Genomic DNA, 24992 nt, shown 5'->3' on the forward strand with positions numbered 1-24992 from the left:
ACAGAGATGGTTCTCTTATGTGTGTTATGGAGTGCCGCAGAAACATGCTTAATTGCTCATATTGGAGGCCACGGTCAGACGCACAGAGATGGTTCTCTTATGGGTGTTATGGAGTGCTGCAGGCACATGCTTAATCGCTCATATTGGAGGACTCGGTCAGACGCACGGAGATGGTTCTCTTATGTGTGATATGGAGTGCCGCAGGCACATGCTTAATCGCTCATATTGTAGGCCTCGGTCAGACGCACAGAGATGGTTCTCTTATAGGTGTTATGGAGTGCCGCAGGCACATGCTTAATCGCTCATATTGGAGGACTCGGTAAGACGCACGGAGATGGTTCTCTTATGTGTGTTATGGAGTGCCGCAGGCACATGCTTAATTGCTCATATTGGAGGCCACGGTCAGACGCACAGAGATGGTTCTCTTATGGGTGTTAAGGAGTGCCGCCGGCACAAGCTTAATCGCTCATATTGGAGGCCACAGTCAGACGCACGGAGATGGTTCTCTTATGGGTGTTATGGAGTGCCGCCGGCACATGCTTAATCGCTCCTATTGGTTGCCATGCTCAGACGCATGGAGATGGTTCTCTAATGGGTGTTAAGGAGTGCTGCAGGCACATGCTTAATCGCTCATATTGGAGGACTCGGTCAGACGCACGGAGATGGTTCTCTTATGGGTGTTATGGAGTGCTGCCGGCACATGCTTAATCGCTCATATTGGAGGCCACGGTCAGACGCACAGATATGGTTCCCTTATGGGTGTTATGGAATGCCGCAGGCACATGCTTAATCGCTCATACTGGAGGCCACGGTCAGACACACGGAGATGGTTCTCTTATAGATGTTATGGAGTGCCGCAGGCACATGCTTAATCGCTCATATTGGAGGCCACGGTCAGACGCACGGAGATTGTTCTCTTACGTGTGTTATGGAGTGCCGCAGGCACATGCTTAATCGCTCATATTGGAGGCCACGCTCAGACGCATGGAGATGGTTCTCTTATGGGTGTTATGGAGTGCCGCAGGCACATGCTTAATCACTCATATTGGAGGCCACGCTCAGAGGCACAGAGATGGTTCTCTTATGGGTGTTATGGAGTGCCGCAGGTACATGCTTAATCGCTCATATTGGAGGCCACGGTCAGACGCACGAAGATGGTTCTCTTATGGGTGTTATGGTGTGCCGCAGGCACATGCTTAATCTCTCATATTTCAGGCCACGCTCAGACGCACGGAGAAGGTTCCCTTATGGGTGTTATGGAGTGTTGCAGGCTCTTGCTTAATCGCTCATATTGGAGGCCACGGTCAGACGCACAGAGATGGTTCTCTTATGGGTGTTATAGAGTGCAGCAGGCACATGCATAATCGCTCATATTGGAGGCCACGGTCAGACGCATGGTGATGGTTCCCTTATGGGTGTTATGGAGTGCCGCAGGCACATGCTTAATCGCTCATATTGGAGGCCACGGTCAGACGCACAGAGATGGTTCTCTTACGGGTGTTATGGAGTGCCGCAGGCACATGCTTAATCGCTCATATTGGAGGCCACGCTCAGACGCATGGAGATGGTTCTCTTATGGGTGTTATGGAGTGCTGCAGGCATAAGCTTAATCGCTCATATTGGAGGCCACGGTCAGAGGCACGGAGATGGTTCTCTTATGGGTGTTATGGAGTGCCGCAGCACATGCTTAATCGCTCATATTGGAGACCACGCTCAGACGCACGGAGATGGTTCTCTTATGGGTGGTATGGAGTGCCGCAGGCACATGCTTAATCGCTCATATTGGAGGCCACGGTCAGACGCACGGAGATGGTTCTCTTCTGGATGTTATGGAGTGCCGCAGGCACATGCTTAATCGCTCATATTGGAGGCCACGGTCAGACGCACGGAGATGGTTCTCTTAAGGGTGTTATGTAGTGCCGCAGGCACATACTTAATCGCTCATATTGGAGGCCACGGTCAGACGCACGGAGATGGTTCTCTTCTGGATGTTATGGAGTGCCGCAGGCACATGCTTAATCTCTCATATTGGAGGCCACGGTCAGACACACGGAGATGGTTCTCTTATGGGTATTATGGAGTGCCGCAGGCACATACTTAATCTCTCATATTGGAGGCCAAGGTCAGACGCACGGAGATGGTTCCCTTATGGGTGTTATTGAGTTCCGCAGGAACATGCTTAATCACTCATATTGGAGGCCACGGTCAGACGCACAGAGATGGTTCTCTTCTCTTATGGGTGTTATGGAGTGCCGCAGGTACATGCTTTATCTCTCATATTGGAGGCCACGGTCAGACGCACGGAGATGGTTCTCTTATGGGTGTTATGGAGTGCCGCAGGCACATGCTTTACCGCTCATATTGGAGGCCACGGTCAGACGCACGGAGATGGTTCCCTTATGGGTGTTATGGAGTGCCGAAGGCACATGCTTAATCGCTCAAATTGGAGGCCACGGTCAGACGCACGGAGATGGTTCCCTTATGGGTGTTATGGAGTGCCGAAGGCACAAGCTTAATCTCTCATATAGGAGGCACCGGCAGACACACAGAGATGGTTCTCTTATGGGTGTTATGGAGTGCCGCAGGCACATGCTTAATCACTCATATTGGATGCCACGGTCATACGCACGGAGATGGTTCTCTTATGGGTGTTATGGAGTGCCAGCGGCACATGCTTAATCGCTCATATTGGAGGCCACGCTCAGACGCACAGAGATGGTTCTCTTATGTGTGTTATGGAGTGCCGCAGAAACATGCTTAATTGCTCATATTGGAGGCCACGGTCAGACGCACAGAGATGGTTCTCTTATGGGTGTTATTGAGTGCTGCAGGCACATGCTTAATCGCTCATATTGGAGGACTCGGTCAGACGCACGGAGATGGTTCTCTTATGTGTGATATGGAGTGCCGCAGGCACATGCTTAATCGCTCATATTGTAGGCCTCGGTCAGATGCACAGAGATGGTTCTCTTATAGGTGTTATGGAGTGCCGCAGGCACATGCTTAATCGCTCATATTGGAGGACTCGGTCAGACGCACGGAGATGGTTCTCTTATGTGTGTTATGGAGTGCCGCAGGCACATGCTTAATTGCTCATATTGGAGGCCACGGTCAGACGCACAGAGATGGTTCTCTTATGGGTGTTAAGGAGTGCCGCCGGCACAAGCTTAATCGCTCATATTGGAGGCCACAGTCAGACGCACGGAGATGGTTCTCTTATGGGTGTTATGGAGTGCCGCCGGCACATGCTTAATCGCTCCTATTGGTTGCCACGCTCAGACGCATGGAGATGGTTCTCTAATGGGTGTTAAGGAGTGCTGCAGGCACATGCTTAATCGCTCATATTGGAGGACTCGGTCAGACGCACGGAGATGGTTCTCTTATGGGTGTTATGGAGTGCTGCCGGCACATGCTTAATCGCTCATATTGGAGGCCACGGTCAGACGCACAGATATGGTTCCCTTATGGGTGTTATGGAATGCCGCAGGCACATGCTTAATCGCTCATACTGGAGGCCACGGTCAGACACACGGAGATGGTTCTCTTATGGATGTTATGGAGTGCCGCAGGCACATGCTTAATCGCTCATATTGGAGGCCACGGTCAGACGCACGGAGATTGTTCTCTTACGTGTGTTATGGAGTGCCGCAGGCACATGCTTAATCGCTCATATTGGAGGCCACGCTCAGACGCATGGAGATGGTTCTCTTATGGGTGTTATGGAGTGCTGCAGGCACATGCTTAATCACTCATATTGGAGGCCACGCTCAGAGGCACAGAGATGGTTCTCTTATGGGTGTTATGGAGTGCCGCAGGTACATGCTTAATCGCTCATATTGGAGGCCACGGTCAGACGCACGGAGATGGTTCTCTTATGGGTGTTATGGAGTGCCGCAGGCACATGCTTAATCGCTCATATTGGAGGCCACGGTCACACGCATAGAGATGGTTCTCTTATGGGTGATATGGAGTGCCGCAGGTACATGCTTAATCGCTCATATTGGAGGCCACGGTCAGACACACGGAGATGGTTCTCTTCTCTTATGGGTGTTATGGAGTGCCGCCGGCACATGCTTAATCGCTCATATTGGAGGCCACAGTCAGACGCGCGGAGATGGTTCTCTTATGGGTGTTATGGAGTGCCGCAGGCACATGCTCAATCGCTCATATTGGAGGCCACGGTCGGATGCACGGAGATGGTTCTCTTATGGGTCTTATGGAGTGCCGCAGGCACATGCTTAATCGCTCATATTGGAGGACTCGGTCAGACGCACGGTGATGGTTCTCTTATGTGTGTTATGGAGTGCCGCAGGCACATGCTTAATCGCTCCTATTGGAGGCCACGGCCAGATGCACGGAGATGGTTCTGTTCTCTTATGGATGTTATGGAGTGCAGCAGGTACATGCTTAATCGCTCATATTGGAGGCCACGGTCAGAGGCGTCAGACGCGCGGAGATGGTTCTCTTATGGGTGTTATGGAGTGCAGCAGCACATGCTTAATCGCTCATATTGGAGGCCACGGTCAGACGCACGGTGATGGTTCCCTTATGGGTGTCATGGAGTCCCGAAGGCACATGCTTAATCGCTCATATTGGAGGCCACGCTCAGACGCACGGAGATGGTTCCCTTATGGGTGTTATGGAGTGCCGAAGGCACATACTTAATCGCTCCTATTGGAGGCCACGGTCAGACGCACGGAGATGGTTCTGTTCTCTTATGGATGTTATGGCGTGCAGCAGGTACATGCTTAATCGCTCATATTGGAGGCCACGGTCAGAGTCGTCAGACGCGCGGAGATGGTTCTCTTATGGGTGTTATGGAGTGCAGCAGCACATGCTTAATCGCTCATATTGAAGGCCACGGTCAGACGCACGGTGATGGTTCCCTTATGAGTGTTATGGAGTGCCGAAGGCACATGCTTAATCGCTCATATTGGAGGCCACGGTCAGACGCACGGAGATGGTTCCCTTATGGGTGTTATGGAGTTCCGCAGGCACATGCTTAATCGCTCATATTGGAGGCCACGGTCAGACGCACAGAGATGGTTCTCTTCTCTTATGGGTGTTATGGAGTGCCGCAGGTACATGCTTTATCTCTCATATTGGAGGCCACGGTCAGACGCACGGAGATGGTTCTCTTATGGGTGTTATGGAGTGCCGCTGGCACATGCTTAATCGCTCATATTGGAGGCCACGGTCAAACGCACGGAGATGGTTCTCTTATGGGTGTTATGGAGTGCCGCAGGCACATGCTTAATCTCTCATATTGGAGGCCACGCTCAGACGCACGGAGATGGTTCCCTTATGGGTGTTATGGAGTGTTGCAGGCACATGCTTAATCGCTCATATTGGAGGCCACGGTCAGACGCACAGAGATGGTTTTCTTATGGGTGTTATGGAGTGCAGCAGGCACATGCTTAATCGCTCATATTGGAGGCCACGGTCAGACGCACGGAGATGGTTCTCTTATGGGTGTTGTGGAGTGCCGCAGGCACATGCTTAATCTCTCATATTGGAGGCCACGGTCAGACACACAGAGATGGTTCTCTTATGGGTGTTACAGAGTGCCGCAGGCACATGCTTAATCACTCATATTGGAGGCCACGGTCATACGCACGGAGATGGTTCTCTTATGAGTGTTATGGAGTGCCGGCGGCACATGCTTAATCGCTCATATTGGAGGCCATGGTCAGACGCACAGAGATGGTTCTCTTATGGGTGTTATGGAGTGCCGCAGGCACATGCTTAATCTCTCATATTGGAGGCACCGGCAGACACACAGAGATGGTTCTCTTATGGGTGTTATGGAGTGCCGCAGGCACATGCTTAATCACTCATATTGGATGCCACGGTCATACGCACGGAGATGGTTCTCTTATGGGTGTTATGGAGTGCCAGCGGCACATGCTTAATCGCTCATATTGGAGGCCACGCTCAGACGCACAGAGATGGTTCTCTTATGTGTGTTATGGAGTGCCGCAGAAACATGCTTAATTGCTCATATTGGAGGCCACGGTCAGACGCACAGAGATGGTTCTCTTATGGGTGTTATGGAGTGCTGCAGGCACATGCTTAATCGCTCATATTGGAGGACTCGGTCAGATGCACGGAGATGGTTCTCTTATGTGTGATATGGAGTGCCGCAGGCACATGCTTAATCGCTCATATTGTAGGCCTCGGTCAGACGCACAGAGATGGTTCTCTTATAGGTGTTATGGAGTGCCGCAGGCACATGCTTAATCGCTCATATTGGAGGACTCGGTCAGACGCACGGAGATGGTTCTCTTATGTGTGTTATGGAGTGCCGCAGGCACATGCTTAATTGCTCATATTGGAGGCCACGGTCAGACGCACAGAGATGGTTCTCTTATGGGTGTTAAGGAGTGCCGCCGGCACAAGCTTAATCGCTCATATTGGAGGCCACAGTCAGACGCACGGAGATGGTTCTCTTATGGGTGTTATGGAGTGCCGCCGGCACATGCTTAATCGCTCATATTGGAGGCCACGCTCAGACGCATGGAGATGGTTCTCTAATGGGTGTTAAGGAGTGCTGCAGGCACATGCTTAATCGCTCATATTGGAGGACTCGGTCAGACGCACGGAGATGGTTCTCTTATGGGTGTTATGGAGTGCTGCCGGCACATGCTTAATCGCTCATATTGGAGGCCACGGTCAGACGCACAGATAAGGTTCCCTTATGGGTGTTATGGAATGCCGCAGGCACATGCTTAATCGCTCATACTGGAGGCCACGGTCAGACACACGGAGATGGTTCTCTTATGGATGTTATGGAGTGCCGCAGGCACATACTTAATCGCTCATATTGGAGGCAACGGTCAGACGCACGGAGATTGTTCTCTTACGTGTGTTATGGAGTGCCGCAGGCACATGCTTAATCGCTCATATTGGAGGCCACGCTCAGACGCACGGAGATGGTTCTCTTATGGGTGTTATGGAGTGCCGCAGGCACATGCTTAATCGCTCATATTGGAGGCCACGCTCAGACGCATGGAGATGGTTCTCTTATGGGTGTTATGGAGTGCCGCAGGCACATGCTTAATCACTCATATTGGAGGCCACGCTCAGAGGCACAGAGATGGTTCTCTTATGGGTGTTATGGAGTGCCGCAGGTACATGCTTAATCGCTCATATTGGAGGCCACGGTCAGACGCACGGAGATGGTTCTCTTATGGGTGTTATGGTGTGCAGCAGGCACATGCTTAATCTCTCATATTTCAGGACACGCTCAGACGCACGGAGAAGGTTCCCTTATGGGTGTTATGGAGTGTTGCAGGCTCTTGCTTAATCGCTCATATTGGAGGCCACGGTCAGACGCACAGAGATGGTTCTCTTATGGGTGTTATGGAGTGCAGCAGGCACTTGCATAATCGCTCATATTGGAGGCCACGGTCAGACGCATGGTGATGGTTCCCTTATGGGTGTTATGGAGTGCCGCAGGCACATGCTTAATCGCTCATATTGGAGGCCACGGTCAGACGCACAGAGATGGTTCTCTTACGGGTGTTATGGAGTGCCGCAGGCACATGCTTAATCGCTCATATTGGAGGCCACGCTCAGACGCATGGAGATGGTTCTCTTATGGGTGTTATGGAGTGCTGCAGGCAAAAGCTTAATCGCTCATATTGGAGGCCACGGTCAGAGGCACGGAGATGGTTCTCTTATGGGTGTTATGGAGTGCCGCAGCACATGCTTAATCGCTCATCTTGGAGACCACGCTCAGACGCACGGAGATGGTTCTCTTATGGGTGGTATGGAGTGCCGCAGGCACATGCTTAATCGCTCATATTGGAGGCCACGGTCAGACGCACGGAGATGGTTCTCATCTGGATGTTATGGAGTGCCGCAGGCACATGCTTAATCGCTCATATTGGAGGCCACGGTCAGACGCACGGAGATGGTTCTCTTAAGGGTGTTATGTAGTGCCGCAGGCACATGCTTAATCTCTCATATTGGAGGCCACGGTCAGACACACGGAGATGGTTCTCTTATGGGTGTTATGGAGTGCCGCAGGCACATACTTAATCTCTCATATTGGAGGCCAAGGTCAGACGCACGGAGATGGTTCCCTTATGGGTGTTATTGAGTACCGCAGGCACATGCTTAATCGCTCATATTGGAGGCCACAGTCAGACGCACAGAGATGGTTCTCTTCTCTTATGGGTGTTATGGAGTGCCGCAGGTACATGCTTTATCTCTCATATTGGAGGCCACGGTCAGATGCACGGAGATGGTTCTCTTATGGGTGTTATGGAGTGCCGCAGGCACATGCTTTACCACTCATATTGGAGGCCACGGTCAGACGCACGGAGATGGTTCCCTTATGGGTGTTATGGAGTGCCGAAGGCACATGCTTAATCGCTCATATTGGAGGCCACGGTCAGACGCACGGAGATGGTTCCCTTATGGGTGTTATGGAGTGCCGAAGGCACAAGCTTAATCTCTCATATAGGAGGCACCGGCAGACACACAGAGATGGTTCTCTTATGGGTGTTATGGAGTGCCGCAGGCACATGCTTAATCACTCATATTGGATCCCACGGTCATACGCACGGAGATGGTTCTCTTATGGGTGTTATGGAGTGCCAGCGGCACATGCTTAATCACTCATATTGTAGGCCTCGGTCAGACGCACAGAGATGGTTCTCTTATAGGTGTTATGGAGTGCCGCAGGCACATGCTTAATCGCTCATATTGGAGGACTCGGTCAGACGCACGGAGATGGTTCTCTTATGTGTGTTATGCAGTCCCGCAGGCACATGCTTAATTGCTCATACTGGAGGCCACGGTCAGACGCACAGAGATGGTTCTCTTATGGGTGTTAAGGAGTGCCGCCGGCACAAGCTTAATCGCTCATATTGGAGGCCACAGTCAGACGCACGGAGATGGTTCTCTTATGGGTGTTATGGAGTGCCGCCGGCACATGCTTAATCGCTCCTATTGGTTGCCACGCTCAGACGCATGGAGATGGTTCTCTAATGGGTGTTAAGGAGTGCTGCAGGCACATGCTTAATCGCTCATATTGGAGGACTCGGTCAGACGCACGGAGATGGTTCTCTTATGGGTGTTATGGAGTGCTGCCGGCACATGCTTAATCGCTCATATTGGAGGCCACGGTCAGACGCACAGATATGGTTCCCTTATGGGTGTTATGGAATGCCGCAGGCACATGCTTAATCGCTCATACTGGAGGCCACGGTCAGACACACGGAGATGGTTCTCTTATGGATGTTATGGAGTGCCGCAGGCACATGCTTAATCGCTCATATTGGAGGCCACGGTCAGACGCACGGAGATTGTTCTCTTACGTGTGTTATGGAGTGCCGCAGGCACATGCTTAATCGCTCATATTGGAGGCCACGCTCAGACGCACGGAGATGGTTCTCTTATGGGTGTTATGGAGTGCCGCAGGCACATGCTTAATCGCTCATATTGGAGGCCACGCTCAGATGCATGGAGATGGTTCTCTTATGGGTGTTATGGAGTGCCGCAGGCACATGCTTAATCACTCATATTGGAGGCCACGCTCAGAGGCACAGAGATGGTTCTCTTATGGGTGTTATGGAGTGCCGCAGGTACATGCTTAATCGCTCATATTGGAGGCCACGGTCAGATGCACGGAGATGGTTCTCTTATGGGTGTTATGGAGTGCCGCAGGCACATGCTTAATCGCTCATATTGGTGGCCACGGTCACACGCATAGAGATGGTTCTCTTATGGGTGATATGGAGTGCCGCAGGTACATGCTTAATCGCTCATATTGGAGGCCACGGTCAGACACACGGAGATGGTTCTCTTCTCTTATGGGTGTTATGGAGTGCCGCCGGCACATGCTTAATCGCTCATATTGGAGGCCACAGTCAGATGCGCGGAGATGGTTCTCTTATGGGTGTTATGGAGTGCCGCAGGCACATGCTCAATCGCTCATATTGGAGGCCACGGTCGGATGCACGGAGATGGTTCTCTTATGGGTCTTATGGAGTGCCGCAGGCACATGCTTAATCGCTCATATTGGAGGACTCGGTCAGACGCACGGTGATGGTTCTCTTATGTGTGTTATGGAGTGCCGCAGGCACATGCTTAATCGCTCCTATTGGAGGCCACGGCCAGATGCACGGAGATGGTTCTGTTCTCTTATGGATGTTATGGAGTGCAGCAGGTACATGCTTAATCGCTCATATTGGAGGCCACGGTTAGAGGCGTCAGACGCGCGGAGATGGTTCTCTTATGGGTGTTATGGAGTGCAGCAGCACATGCTTAATCGCTCATATTGGAGGCCACGGTCAGACGCACGGTGATGGTTCCCTTATGGGTGTCATGGAGTCCCGACGGCACAAGCTTAATCGCTCATATTGGAGGCCACGCTCAGACGCACGGAGATGGTTCCCTTATGGGTGTTATGGAGTGCCGAAGGCACATACTTAATCGCTCCTATTGGAGGCCACGGTCAGACGCACGGAGATGGTTCTGTTCTCTTATGGATGTTATGGCGTGCAGCAGGTACATGCTTAATCGCTCATATTGGAGGCCACGGTCAGAGGCGTCAGACGCGCGGAGATGGTTCTCTTATGGGTGTTATGGAGTGCAGCAGCACATGCTTAATCGCTCATATTGAAGGCCACGGTCAGACGCACGGTGATGGTTCCCTTATGAGTGTTATGGAGTGCCGAAGGCACATGCTTAATCGCTCATATTGGAGGCCACGGTCAGACGCACGGAGATGGTTCCCTTATGGATGTTATGGAGTTCCGCAGGCACATGCTTAATCGCTCATATTGGAGGCCACGGTCAGACGCACAGAGATGGTTCTCTTCTCTTATGGGTGTTATGGAGTGCCGCAGGTACATGCTTTATCTCTCATATTGGAGGCCACGGTCAGACGCACGGAGATGGTTCTCTTATGAGTGTTATGGAGTGCCGCTGGCACATGCTTAATCGCTCATATTGGAGGCCACGGTCAGACACACGGAGATGGTTCTCTTATGGGTGTTATGGAGTGCCGCAGGCACATGCTTAATCTCTCATATTGGAGGCCACGCTCAGACGCACGGAGATGGTTCCCTTATGGGTGTTATGGAGTGTTGCAGGCACATGCTTAATCGCTCATATTGGAGGCCACGGTCAGACGCACAGAGATGGTTTTCTTATGGGTGTTATGGAGTGCAGCAGGCACATGCTTAATCGCTCATATTGGAGGCCACGGTCAGACGCACGGAGATGGTTCTCTTATGGGTGTTGTGGAGTGCCGCAGGCACATGCTTAATCTCTCATATTGGAGGCCACGGTCAGACACACAGAGATGGTTCTCTTATGGGTGTTACAGAGTGCCGCAGGCACATGCTTAATCTCTCATATTGGAGGCACCGGCAGACACACAGAGATGGTTCTCTTACGGGTGTTATGGAGTGCCGCAGGCACATGCTTAATCACTCATTTTGGAGGCCACGGTCAAACGCACGGAGATGGTTCTCTTATGGGTGTTATGGAGTGCCAGCGGCACATGCTTAATCGCTCATATTGGAGGCCACGCTCAGACGCACGGAGATGGTTCTCTTATGGGTGTTATGGAGTGCCGCAGGCACATGCTTAATCGCTCATATTGGAGGCCACGCTCAGACGCATGGAGATGGTTCACTTATGGGTGTTATGGAGTGCCGCAGGCACATGCTTAATCACTCATATTGGAGGCCACGCTCAGACGCACAGAGATGGTTCTCTTATGGGTGTTATGGAGTGCAACAGGTACATGCTTAATCGCTCATATTGGAGGCCACGGTCAGATGCACGGAGATGGTTCTCTTATGGGTATTATGGAGTGCCGCAGGCACATGCTTAATCGCTCATATTGGAGGCCACGGTCATACGCATAGAGATGGTTCTCTTATGGGTGTTATGGAGTGCCGCAGGTACATGCTTAATCGCTCATATTGGAGGCCACGGTCGGATGCAAGGAGATGGTTCTCTTATGGGTGTTATGGAGTGCCGGCGGCACATGCTTAATCGCTCATATTGGAGGCCACGCTCAGACGCACGGAGATGGTTCCCTTATGGGTGTTATGGAGTGCCGAAGGCACATGCTTAATCGCTCCTATTGGAGGCCACGGTCAGACGCACGGAGATGGTTCTCTTATGGGTCTTATTGGGTGCCGCAGGCACATGCTTAATCGCTCATATTGGAGGACTCGGTCAGACGCACGGTGATGGTTCTCTTATGTGTGTTACGAAGTGCTGCAGGCACATGCATAATTGCTCATATTGGAGGCCACGGTCAGACGCACAGAGATGGTTCTCTTATGGGTGTTATGAAGTGCCGCCGGCACATGCTTAATCGCTCCTATTGGAGGCCACGCTCAGACGCATGGAGATGGTTCTCTTATGGGTGTTATGGAGTGCAGCAGGCACATGCTTAATCGCTCATATTGGAGGACTCGGTCAGACGCAAGGAGATGGTTCTCTCATGGGTGTTATGGAGTGACGCCGGCACATGCTTAATCGCTCATATTGGAGGCCACGGTCAGAGGCACAGAGATGGTTCCCTTATGGGTGTTATGGAATGCTGCAGGCACATGCTTAATCGCTCATATTGGAGGCTACGGTCAGATGCACAGAGATGGTTCTCTTCTCTTATGGGTGTTATGGAGTGCCGCAGGTACATGCTTTATCTCTCATATTGGAGGCCACGGTCAGACACACGGAGATGGTTCTCTTATGGGTGTTATGGAGTGCCGCGGGCACATGCTTAATTGCTCATATTGGAGGCCACGGTCAGACGCACGGAGATGGTTCTCTTATGGGTGTTATGGTGTGCCGCAGGCACATGCTTAATCTCTCATATTTCAGGCCACGCTCAGACGCACGGAGAAGGTTCCCTTATGGGTGTTATGGAGTGTTGCAGGCTCTTGCTTAATCGCTCATATTGGAGGCCACGGTCAGACGCACAGAGATGGTTCTCTTACGGGTGTTACGGAGTGCCGCAGGCACATGCTTAATCGCTCATATTGGAGGCCACGCTCAGACGCATGGAGATGGTTCTCTTATGGGTGTTATGGAGTGCCGCAGGCATAAGCTTAATCGCTCATATTGGAGGCCATGGTCAGAGGCACGGAGATGGATCTCTTATGGGTGTTATGGAGTGCCGCAGCACATGCTTAATCGCTCATATTGGAGACCACGCTCAGACGCACGGAGATGGTTCTCTTATGGGTGGTATGGAGTGCCGCAGGCACATGCTTAATCGCTCATATTGGAGGCCACGGTCAGACGCACGGAGATGGTTCTCTTCTGGATGTTATGGAGTGCCGCAGGCACATGCTTAATCGCTCATATTGGAGGCCACGGTCAGACGCACGGAGATGGTTCTCTTAAGGGTGTTATGTAGTGCCGCAGGCACATGCTTAATCTCTCATATTGGAGGCCACGGTCAGACACACGGAGATGGTTCTCTTATGGGTGTTATGGAGTGCCGCAGGCACATACTTAATCTCTCATATTGGAGGCCAAGGTCAGACGCACGGAGATGGTTCCCTTATGGGTGTTATTGAGTTCCGCAGGCACATACTTAATCGCTCATATTGGAGGCCACGGTCAGACGCACAGAGATGGTTCTCTTCTCTTATGGGTGTTATGGAGTGCCGCAGGTACATGCTTTATCTCTCATATTGGAGGCCACGGTCAGACGCACGGAGATGGTTCTCTTATGGGTGTTATGGAGTGCCGCAGGCACATGCTTTACCGCTCATATTGGAGGCCACGGTCAGACGCACGGAGATGGTTCCCTTATTTGTGTTATGGAGTGCCGAAGGCACATGCTTAATCGCTCATATTGGAGGCCACGGTCAGACGCACGGAGATGGTTCCCTTATGGGTGTTATGGAGTGCCGAAGGCACAAGCTTAATCTCTCATATTGGAGGCACCGGCAGACACACAGAGATGGTTCTCTTATGGGTGTTATGGAGTGCCGCAGAAACATGCTTAATTGCTCATATTGGAGGCCACGGTCAGACACACAGAGATGGTTCTCTTATGGGTGTTATGGAGTGCCGCAGAAACATGCTTAATTGCTCATATTGGAGGCCACGGTCAGACGCACAGAGATGGTTCTCTTATGGGTGTTATGGAGTGCTGCAGGCACATGCTTAATCACTCATATTGGAGGACTTGGTCAGACGCACGGAGATGGTTCTCTTATGTGTGATATGGAGTGCCGCAGGCACATGCTTAATCGCTCATATTGTAGGCCTCGGTCAGACGCACAGAGATGGTTCTCTTATAGGTGTTATGGAGTGCCGCAGGCACATGCTTAATCGCTCATATTGGAGGACTCGGTCAGACGCACGGAGATGGTTCTCTTATGTGTGTTATGGAGTGCCGCAGGCACATGCTTAATTGCTCATATTGGAGGCTACGGTCAGACGCACAGAGATGGTTCTCTTATGGGTGTTAAGGAGTGCCGCCGGCACATGCTTAATCGCTCCTATTGGTTGCCACGCTCAGACGCATGGAGATGGTTCTCTAATGGGTGTTAAGGAGTGCTGCAGGCACATGCTTAATCGCTCATATTGGAGGAATCGGTCAGACGCACGGAGATGGTTCTCTTATGGGTGTTATGGAGTGCTGCCGGCACATGCTTAATCGCTCATATTGGAGGCCACGGTCAGACGCACAGATATGGTTCCCTTATGGGTGTTATGGAATGCCGCAGGCACTTGCTTAATCGCTCATACTGGAGGCCACGGTCAGACACACGGAGATGGTTCTCTTATGGATGTTATGGAGTGCCGCAGGCACATGCTTAATCGCTCATATTGGAGGCCACGGTCAGACGCACGGAGATTGTTCTCTTACGTGTGTTATGGAGTGCCGCAGGCACATGCTTAATCGCTCATATTGGAGGCCACGCTCAGACGCACGGAGATGGTTCTCTTATGGGTGTTATGGAGTGCCGCAGGCACATGCTTAATCGCTCATATTGGAGACCACGCTCAGACGCATGGAGATGGTTCTCTTATGGGTGTTATGGAGTGCCGCAGGCACATGCTTAATCACTCATATTGGAGGCCACGCTCAGAGGCACAGAGATGGTTCTCTTATGGGTGTTATGGAGTGCCGCAGGTACATGCTTAATCGCTCATATTGGAGGCCACGGTCAGACGCACGGAGATGGTTCTCTTATGGGTGTTATGGAGTGCCGCAGGCACATGCTTAATCGCTCATATTGGAGGCCACGGTCACACGCATAGAGATGGTTCTCTTATGGGTGATAGGGAGTGCCGCAGGTACATGCTTAATCGCTCATATTGGAGGCCACGGTCAGACACACGGAGATGGTTCTCTTCTCTTATGGGTGTTATGGAGTGCCGCCGGCACATGCTTAATTGCTTATATTGGAGGCCACAGTCAGACGCGCGGAGATGGTTCTCTTATGGGTGTTATGGAATGCCGCAGGCACATGCTCAATCGCTCATATTGGAGGCCACGGTCGGATGCACGGAGATGGTTCTCTTATGGGTGTTATGGAGTGCCGGCGGCACATGCTTAATCGCTCATATTGGAGGCCACGCTCAGACGCACGGAGATGGTTCCCTTATGGGTGTTATGGAGTGCCGAAGGCACATGCTTAATCGCTCCTATTGGAGGCCACGGTCAGACGCACGGAGATAGTTCTCTTATGGGTCTTATGGAGTGCCGCAGGCACATGCTTAATCGCTCATATTGGAGGACTCGGTCAGACGCACGGTGATGGTTCTCTTATGTGTGTTATGGAGTGCCGCAGGCACATGCTTAATTGCTCATATTGGAGGCCACGGTCAGACGCACAGAGATGGTTCTCTTATGGGTGTTATGAAGTGCCGCCGGCACATGCTTAATCGCTCCTATTGGAGGCCACGCTCAGACGCATGGAGATGGTTCTCTTATGGGTGTTATGGAGTGCTGCAGGCACATGCTTAATCGCTCATATTGGAGGACTCGGTCAGACGCAAGGAGATGGTTCTCTTATGGGTGTTATGGAGTGCCGCCGGCACATGCTTAATCGCTCATATTGGAGGCCACGGTCAGATGCACAGAGACGGTTCCCTTATGGGTGTTATGGAATGCTGCAGGCACTTGCTTAATCGCTCATATTGGAGGCTACGGTCAGACGCACAGAGATGGTTCTCTTCTCTTATGGGTGTTATGGAGTGCCGCAGGTACATGCTTTATCTCTCATATTGGAGGCCACGGTCAGACGCACGGAGATGGTTCTCTTATGGGTGTTATGGAGTGCCGCAGGCACCTGCTTAATCTCTCATATTGCAGGCCACGCTCAGACGCACGGAGAAGGTTCCCTTATGGGTGTTATGGAGTGTTGCAGGCTCATGCTTAATCGCTCATATTGGAGGCCACGGTCAGACGCAGAGAGATGGTTCTCTTAAGGGTGTTATGGAGTGCAGCAGGCACATGCATAATCGCTCATATTGGAGGCCACGGTCAGACGCATGGTGATGGTTCCCTTATGGGTGTTATGGAATGCCGCAGGCACAGGCTTAATCACTCATATTGGAGGCCACGGTCAGACGCACAGAGATGGTTCGCTTATGGGTGTTATGGAGTGCTGCAGGCACATGCTTAATCGCTCATATTGGAGGAGTCGGTCAGACGCACGGAGATGGTTCTCTTATGTGTGATATGGAGTGCCGCAGGCACATGCTTAATCGCTCATATTGTAGGCCTCGGTCAGACGCACAGAGATGGTTCTCTTATAGGTGTTATGGAGTGCCACAGGCACATGCTTAATCGCTCATATTGGAGGACTCGGTCAGACGCACGGAGATGGTTCTCTTATGTGTGTTATGGAGTGCCGCAGGCACATGCTTAATTGCTCATATTGGAGGCCACGGTCAGATGCACAGAGATGGTTCTCTTATGGGTGTTATGGAGTGCCGCCGGCACAAGCTTAATCGCTCATATTGGAGGCCACAGTCAGACGCACGGAGATGGTTCTCTTATGGGTGTTATGGAGTGCCGCCGGCACATGCTTAATCGCTCCTATTGGTTGCCACGCTCAGACGCATGGAGATGGTTCTCTAATGGGTGTTATGGAGTGCTGCAGGCACATGCTTAATCGCTCATATTGGAGGACTCGGTCAGACGCACGGAGATGGTTCTCTTATGGGTGTTATGGAGTGCTGCCGGCACATGCTTAATCGCTCATATTGGAGTCCACGCTCAGACGCACAGATATGGTTCCCTTATGGGTGTTATGGAAAGCCGCAGGCACATGCTTAATCGCTCATACTGGAGGCCACGGTCAGACACACGGAGATGGTTCTCTTATGGATGTTATGGAGTGCCGCAGGCACATGCTTAATCACTCATATTGGAGGCCACGGTCAGACGCACGGAGATGGTTCTCTTATGGGTGTTATGGAGTGCCGCAGGCACCTGCTTAATCTCTCATATTGCAGGCCACGCTCAGACGCACGGAGAAGGTTCCCTTATGGGTGTTATGGAGTGTTGCAGGCTCATGCTTAATCGCTCATATTGGAGGCCACGGTCAGACGCAGAGAGATGGTTCTCTTAAGGGTGTTATGGAGTGCAGCAGGCACATGCATAATCGCTCATATTGGAGGCCACGGTCAGACGCATGGTGATGGTTCCCTTATGGGTGTTATGGAATGCCGCAGGCACAGGCTTAATCACTCATATTGGAGGCCACGGTCAGACGCACAGAGATGGTTCTCTTATGTGTGTTATGGAGTGCCGCAGGCACATGCTTAATCGCTCATATTGGAGGACTCGGTCAGACGCAAGGAGATGGTTCTCTTATGGGTGTTATGGAGTGCCGCCGGCACATGCTTAATCGCTCATATTGGAGGCCACGGTCAGATGCACAGAGATGGTTCCCATATGGGTGTTATGGAGTGCCGCAGGCACATGCTTAATCGCTCATATTGGAGGACTCGGTCAGACGCACGGAGATGGTTCTCTTAAGTGTGTTATGGAGTGCCGCAGGCACATGCTTAATTGCTCATATTGGAGGCTACGGTCAGACGCACAGAGATGGTTCTCTTATGGGTGTTAAGGAGTGCCGCCGGCACATGCTTAATCGCTCCTATTGGTTGCCACGCTCAGACGCATGGAGATGGTTCTCTAATGGGTGTTAAGGAGTGCTGCAGGCACATGCTTAATCGCTCATATTGGAGGAATCGGTCAGACGCACGGAGATGGTTCTCTTATGGGTGTTATGGAGTGCTGCCGGCACATGCTTAATCGCTCATATTGGAGGCCACGGTCAGACGCACAGATATGGTTCCCTTATGGGTGTTATGGAATGCCGCAGGCACTTGCTTAATCGCTCATACTGGAGGCCACGGTCAGACACACGGAGATGGTTCTCTTATGGATGTTATGGAGTGCCGCAGGCACATGCTTAATCGCTCATATTGGAGGCCACGGTCAGACGCACGGAGATTGTTCTCTTACGTGTGTTATGGAGTGCCGCAGGCACATGCTTAATCGCTCATATTGGAGGCCACGCTCAGACGCACGGAGATGGTTCTCTTATGGGTGTTATGGAGTGCCGCAGGCACATGCTTAATCGCTCATATTGGAGGCCACGCTCAGACGCATGGAGATGGTTCTCTTATGGGTGTTATGGAGTGCCGCAGGCACATGCTTAAACACTCATATTGGAGGCCACGCTCAGAGGCACAGAGATGGTTCTCTTATGGGTGTTATGGAGTGCCGCAGGTACATGCTTAATCGCTCATATTGGAGGCCACGGTCAGACGCACGGAGATGGTTCTCTTATGGGTGTTATGGAGTGCCGCAGGCACATGCTTAATCGCTCATATTGGAGGCCACGGTCACACGTATAGAGATGGTTCTCTTATGGGTGATATGGAGTGCCGCAGGTACATGCTTAATCGCTCATATTGGAGGCCACGGTCAGACACACGGAGATGGTTCTCTTCTCTTATGGGTGTTATGGAGTGCCGCCGGCAAATGCTTAATTGCTCATATTGGAGGCCACAGTCAGACGCGCGGAGATGGTTCTCTTATGGGTGTTATGGAGTGCCGCAGGCACATGCTCAATCGCTCATATTGGAGGCCACGGTCGGATGCACGGAGATGGTTCTCTTATGGGTGTTATGGAGTGCCGGCGGCACATGCTTAATCGCTCATATTGGAGGCCACGCTCAGACGCACGGAGATGGTTCCCTTATGGGTGTTATGGAGTGCCGAAGGCACATGCTTAATCGCTCCTATTGGAGGCCACGGTCAGACGCACGGAGATAGTTCTCTTATGGGTCTTATGGAGTGCCGCAGGCACATGCTTAATCGCTCATATTGGAGGACTCGGTCAGACGCACGGTGATGGTTCTCTTATGTGTGTTATGGAGTGCCGCAGGCACATGCTTAATTGCTCATATTGGAGGCCACGGTCAGACGCACAGAGATGGTTCTCTTATGGGTGTTATGAAGTGCCGCCGGCACATGCTTAATCGCTCCTATTGGAGGCCACGCTCAGACGCATGGAGATGGTTCTCTTATGGGTGTTATGGAGTGCTGCAGGCACATGCTTAATCGCTCATATTGGAGGACTCGGTCAGACGCAAGGAGATGGTTCTCTTATGGGTGTTATGGAGTGCCGCCGGCACATGCTTAATCGCTCATATTGGAGGCCACGGTCAGATGCACAGAGACGGTTCCCTTATGGGTGTTATGGAATGCTGCAGGCACTTGCTTAATCGCTCATATTGGAGGCTACGGTCAGACGCACAGAGATGGTTCTCTTCTCTTATGGGTGTTATGGAGTGCCGCAGGTACATGCTTTATCTCTCATATTGGAGGCCACGGTCAGACACACGGAGATGGTTCTCTTATGGGTGTTATGGAGTGCCGCTGGCACATGCTTAATCGCTCATAGTGGAGGCCACGGTCAGACGCACGGAGATGGTTCTCTTATGGGTGTTATGGAGTGCCGCAGGCACCTGCTTAATCTCTCATATTGCAGGCCACGCTCAGACGCACGGAGAAGGTTCCCTTATGGGTGTTATGGAGTGTTGCAGGCTCATGCTTAATCGCTCATATTGGAGGCCACGGTCAGACGCAGAGAGATGGTTCTCTTAAGGGTGTTATGGAGTGCAGCAGGCACATGCATAATCGCTCATATTGGAGGCCACGGTCAGACGCATGGTGATGGTTCCCTTATGGGTGTTATGGAATGCCGCAGGCACAGGCTTAATCACTCATATTGGAGGCCACGGTCAGACGCACAGAGATGGTTCTCTTATGGGTGTTATGGAGTGCTGCAGGCACATGCTTAATCGCTCATATTGGAGGAGTCGGTCAGACGCACGGAGATGGTTCTCTTATGTGTGATATGGAGTGCCGCAGGCACATGCTTAATCGCTCATATTGTAGGCCTCGGTCAGACGCACAGAGATGGTTCTCTTATAGGTGTTATGGAGTGCCACAGGCACATGCTTAATCGCTCATATTGGAGGACTCGGTCAGACGCACGGAGATGGTTCTCTTATGTGTGTTATGGAGTGCCGCAGGCACATGCTTAATTGCTCATATTGGAGGCCACGGTCAGACGCACAGAGATGGTTCTCTTATGGGTGTTATGGAGTGCCGCCGGCACAAGCTTAATCGCTCATATTGGAGGCCACAGTCAGACGCACGGAGATGGTTCTCTTATGGGTGTTATGGAGTGCCGCCGGCACATGCTTAATCGCTCCTATTGGTTGCCACGCTCAGACGCATGGAGATGGTTCTCTAATGGGTGTTATGGAGTGCTGCAGGCACATGCTTAATCGCTCATATTGGAGGACTCGGTCAGACGCACGGAGATGGTTCTCTTATGGGTGTTATGGAGTGCTGCCGGCACATGCTTAATCGCTCATATTGGAGTCCACGCTCAGACGCACAGATATGGTTCCCTTATGGGTGTTATGGAAAGCCGCAGGCACATGCTTAATCGCTCATACTGGAGGCCACGGTCAGACACACGGAGATGGTTCTCTTATGGATGTTATGGAGTGCCGCAGGCACATGCTTAATCACTCATATTGGAGGCCACGGTCAGACGCACGGAGATGGTTCTCTTATGGGTGTTATGGAGTGCCGCAGGCACCTGCTTAATCTCTCATATTGCAGGCCACGCTCAGACGCACGGAGAAGGTTCCCTTATGGGTGTTATGGAGTGTTGCAGGCTCATGCTTAATCGCTCATATTGGAGGCCACGGTCAGACGCAGAGAGATGGTTCTCTTAAGGGTGTTATGGAGTGCAGCAGGCACATGCATAATCGCTCATATTGGAGGCCACGGTCAGACGCATGGTGATGGTTCCCTTATGGGTGTTATGGAATGCCGCAGGCACAGGCTTAATCACTCATATTGGAGGCCACGGTCAGACGCACAGAGATGGTTCTCTTATGTGTGTTATGGAGTGCCGCAGGCACATGCTTAATCGCTCATATTGGAGGACTCGGTCAGACGCAAGGAGATGGTTCTCTTATGGGTGTTATGGAGTGCCGCCGGCACATGCTTAATCGCTCATATTGGAGGCCACGGTCAGATGCACAGAGATGGTTCCCATATGGGTGTTATGGAATGCTGCAGGCATATGCTTAATCGCTCATATTGGAGGCTACGGTCAGACGCACAGAGATGGTTCTCTTCTCTTATGGGTGTTATGGAGTGCCGCAGGTACGTGCTTTATCTCTCATATTGGAGGCCACGGTCAGACGCACGGAGATGGTTCTCTTATGGGTGTTATGGAGTGCCGCAGGCACATGCTTAATCTCTCATATTGCAGGCCACGCTCAGACGCACGGAGAAGGTTCCCTTATGGGTGTTATGGAGTGTTGCAGGCTCATGCTTAATCGCTCATATTGGAGGCCACGGTCAGACGCACAGAGATGGTTCTCTTATGGGTGTTATGGAGTGCAGCAGGCACATGCATAATCGCTCATATTGGAGGCCACGGTCAGACGCATGGTGATGGTTCCCTTATGGGTGTTATGGAGTGCCGCAGGCACAGGCTTAATCGCTCATATTGGAGGCCACGGTCAGACGCACAGAGATGGTTCTCTTATGGGTGTTATGGAGTGCTGCAGGCACATGCTTAATCGCTCATATTGGAGGACTCGGACAGACGCACAGAGATGGTTCTCTTATGTGTGATATGGAGTACCGCAGGCACATGCTTAATCGCTCATATTGTAGGCCTCGGTCAGACGCACAGAGATGGTTCTCTTATAGGTGTTATGGAGTGCCGCAGGCACATGCTTAATCGCTCATATTGGAGGACTCGGTCAGACGCACGGAGATGGTTCTCTTATGTGTGTTATGGAGTGCCGCAGGCACATGCTTAATTGCTCATATTGGAGGCCACGGTCAGACGCACAGAGATGGTTCTCTTATGGGTGTTATGGAGTGCCGCCGGCACAAGCTTAATCGCTCATATTGGAGGCCACAGTCAGACGCACGATGATGGTTCTCTTATGGGTGTTATGGAGTGCCGCCGGCACATGCTTAATCGCTCCTATTGGTTGCCACGCTCAGACGCATGGAGATGGTTCTCTAAAGGGTGTTATGGAGTGCTGCAGGCACATGCTTAATCGCTCATATTGGAAGACTCGGTCAGACGCACGGAGATGGATCTCTTATGGGTGTTATGGAGTGCTGCAGGCACATGCTTAATCGCTCATATTGGAGGACTCGGTCAGACGCACGGAGATGGTTCTCTTATGGGTGTTATGGAGTGCTGCCGGCACATGCTTAATCGCTCATATTGGAGGCCACGGTCAGACGCACAGATATGGTTCCCTTATGGGTGTTATGGAATGCCGCAGGCACATGCTTAATCGCTCATACTGGAGGCCACGGTCAGACACATGGAGATGGTTCTCTTATGGATGTTATGGAGTGCCGCAGGCACATGCTTAATCGCTCATATTGGAGGCCACGGTCAGACGCACGGAGATTGTTCTCTTATGTGTGTTATGGAGTGCCGCAGGCACATGCTTAATCGCTCATATTGGAGGCCACACTCAGACGCACGGAGATGGTTCTCTTATGGGTGTTATGGAGTGCCGCAGGCACATGCTTAATCACTTATATTGGAGGCCACGCTCAGACGCACAGAGATGGTTCTCTTATGGGTGTTATGGAGTGCCGCAGGTACATGCTTAATCGCTCATATTGGAGGCCACGGTCAGACGCACGGAGATGGTTCTCTTATGGGTGTTATGGAGTGCCGGCGGCACATGCTTAATCGCTCATATTGGAGGCCACGGTCATACGCATAGAGATGGTTCTCTTATGGGTGTTATGGAGTGCCGCAGGTACATGCTTAATCGCTCAAATTGGAGGCCACGGTCAGACACACGGAGATGGTTCTCTTCTCTTATGGGTGTTATGGAGTGCCGCCGGCACATGCTTAATCGCTCATATTGGAGGCCACGGTCAGACGCGCGGAGATGGTTCTCTTATGGGTGTTATGGAGTGCCGCAGGCACATGCTTAATCGCTCATATTGGAGGCCACGGTCGGATGCACGGAGATGGTTCTCTTATGGGTGTTATGGAGTGCCGGCGGCACACGCTTAATCGCTCATATTGGAGGCCACGCTCAGACGCACGGAGATGGTTCTCTTATGGGTCTTATGGAGTGCCGCAGTCACATGCTTAATCGCTCATATTGGAGGACTCGGTCAGACGCACGGTGATGGTTCTCTTATGTGTGTTATGGAGTGCCGCAGGCACATGCTTAATTGCTCATATTGGAGGCCACGGTCAGACGCACAGAGATGGTTCTCTTATGGGTGTTATGAAGTGCCGCCGGCACATGCTTAATCGCTCATATTGGAGACCACGCTCAGACGCACGGAGATGGTTCTCTTATGGGTGGTATGGAGTGCCGCAGGCACATGCTTAATCGCTCATATTGGAGGCCACGGTCAGACGCACGGAGAATGTTCTCTTCTGGATGTTATGGAGTGCCGCAGGCACATGCTTAATCGCTCATATTGGAGGCCACGGTCAGACGCACGGAGATGGTTCTCTTATTGGTGTTATGGAGTGCCGCAGGCACATGCTTAATCTCTCATATTGGAGGCCACGGTCAGACACACGGAGATGGTTCTCTTATGGGTGTTATGGAGTGCCGCAGGCACATACTTAATCTTTCATATTGGAGGCCAAGGTCAGACGCACAGAGATGGTTCCCTTATGGGTGTTATTGAGTTCCGCAGGCACATGCTTAATCGCTCATATTGGATGCTACGGTCAGACGCACAGAGGTGGTTCTCTTCTCTTATGGGTGTTATGGAGTGCCGCAGGTACATGCTTTATCTCTCATATTGGAGGCCACGCTCAGACGCACGGAGATGGTTCCCTTATGGGTGTTATGGAGTGTTGCAGGCTCATGCTTAATCGCTCATATTGGAGGCCAAGGTCAGACGCACAGAGATGGTTCTCTTATGGGTGTTATGGAGTGCAGCAGGCACATGCATAATCGCTCATATTGGAGGCCACGGTCAGACGCATGGTGATGGTTCCCTTATGGGTGTTATGGAGTGCCGCTGGCACATGCTTAATCGCTCATATTGGAGGCCACGGTCAGACGCACAGAGATGGTTCTCTTATGGGTGTTATGGAGTGCCGCAGGCACTTGCTTAATCGCTCATATTGGAGGCCACGCTCAGACGCATGGAGATGGTTCTCTTATGGGTGTTATGGAGTGCCGCAGGCATAAGCTTAATCGCTCATATTGGAGGCCACGGTCAGAAGCACGGAGATGGTTCTCTTATGGGTGTTATGGAGTGCCGCAGCACATGCTTAATCGCTCATATTGGAGACCACGCTCAGACGCACGGAGATGGTTCTCTTATGGGTGGTATGGAGTACCGCAGGCACATGCTTAATCGCTCATATTGGAGGCCACGGTCAGACGCACGGAGATGGTTCTCTTCTGGATGTTAT

The sequence above is a fragment of the Taudactylus pleione genome, unplaced genomic scaffold, assembly GCF_031769625.1.
Source record: "Taudactylus pleione unplaced genomic scaffold, aTauple2 ptg000261l, whole genome shotgun sequence".
Taxonomy (NCBI): Eukaryota; Metazoa; Chordata; class Amphibia; order Anura; family Myobatrachidae; genus Taudactylus; species Taudactylus pleione.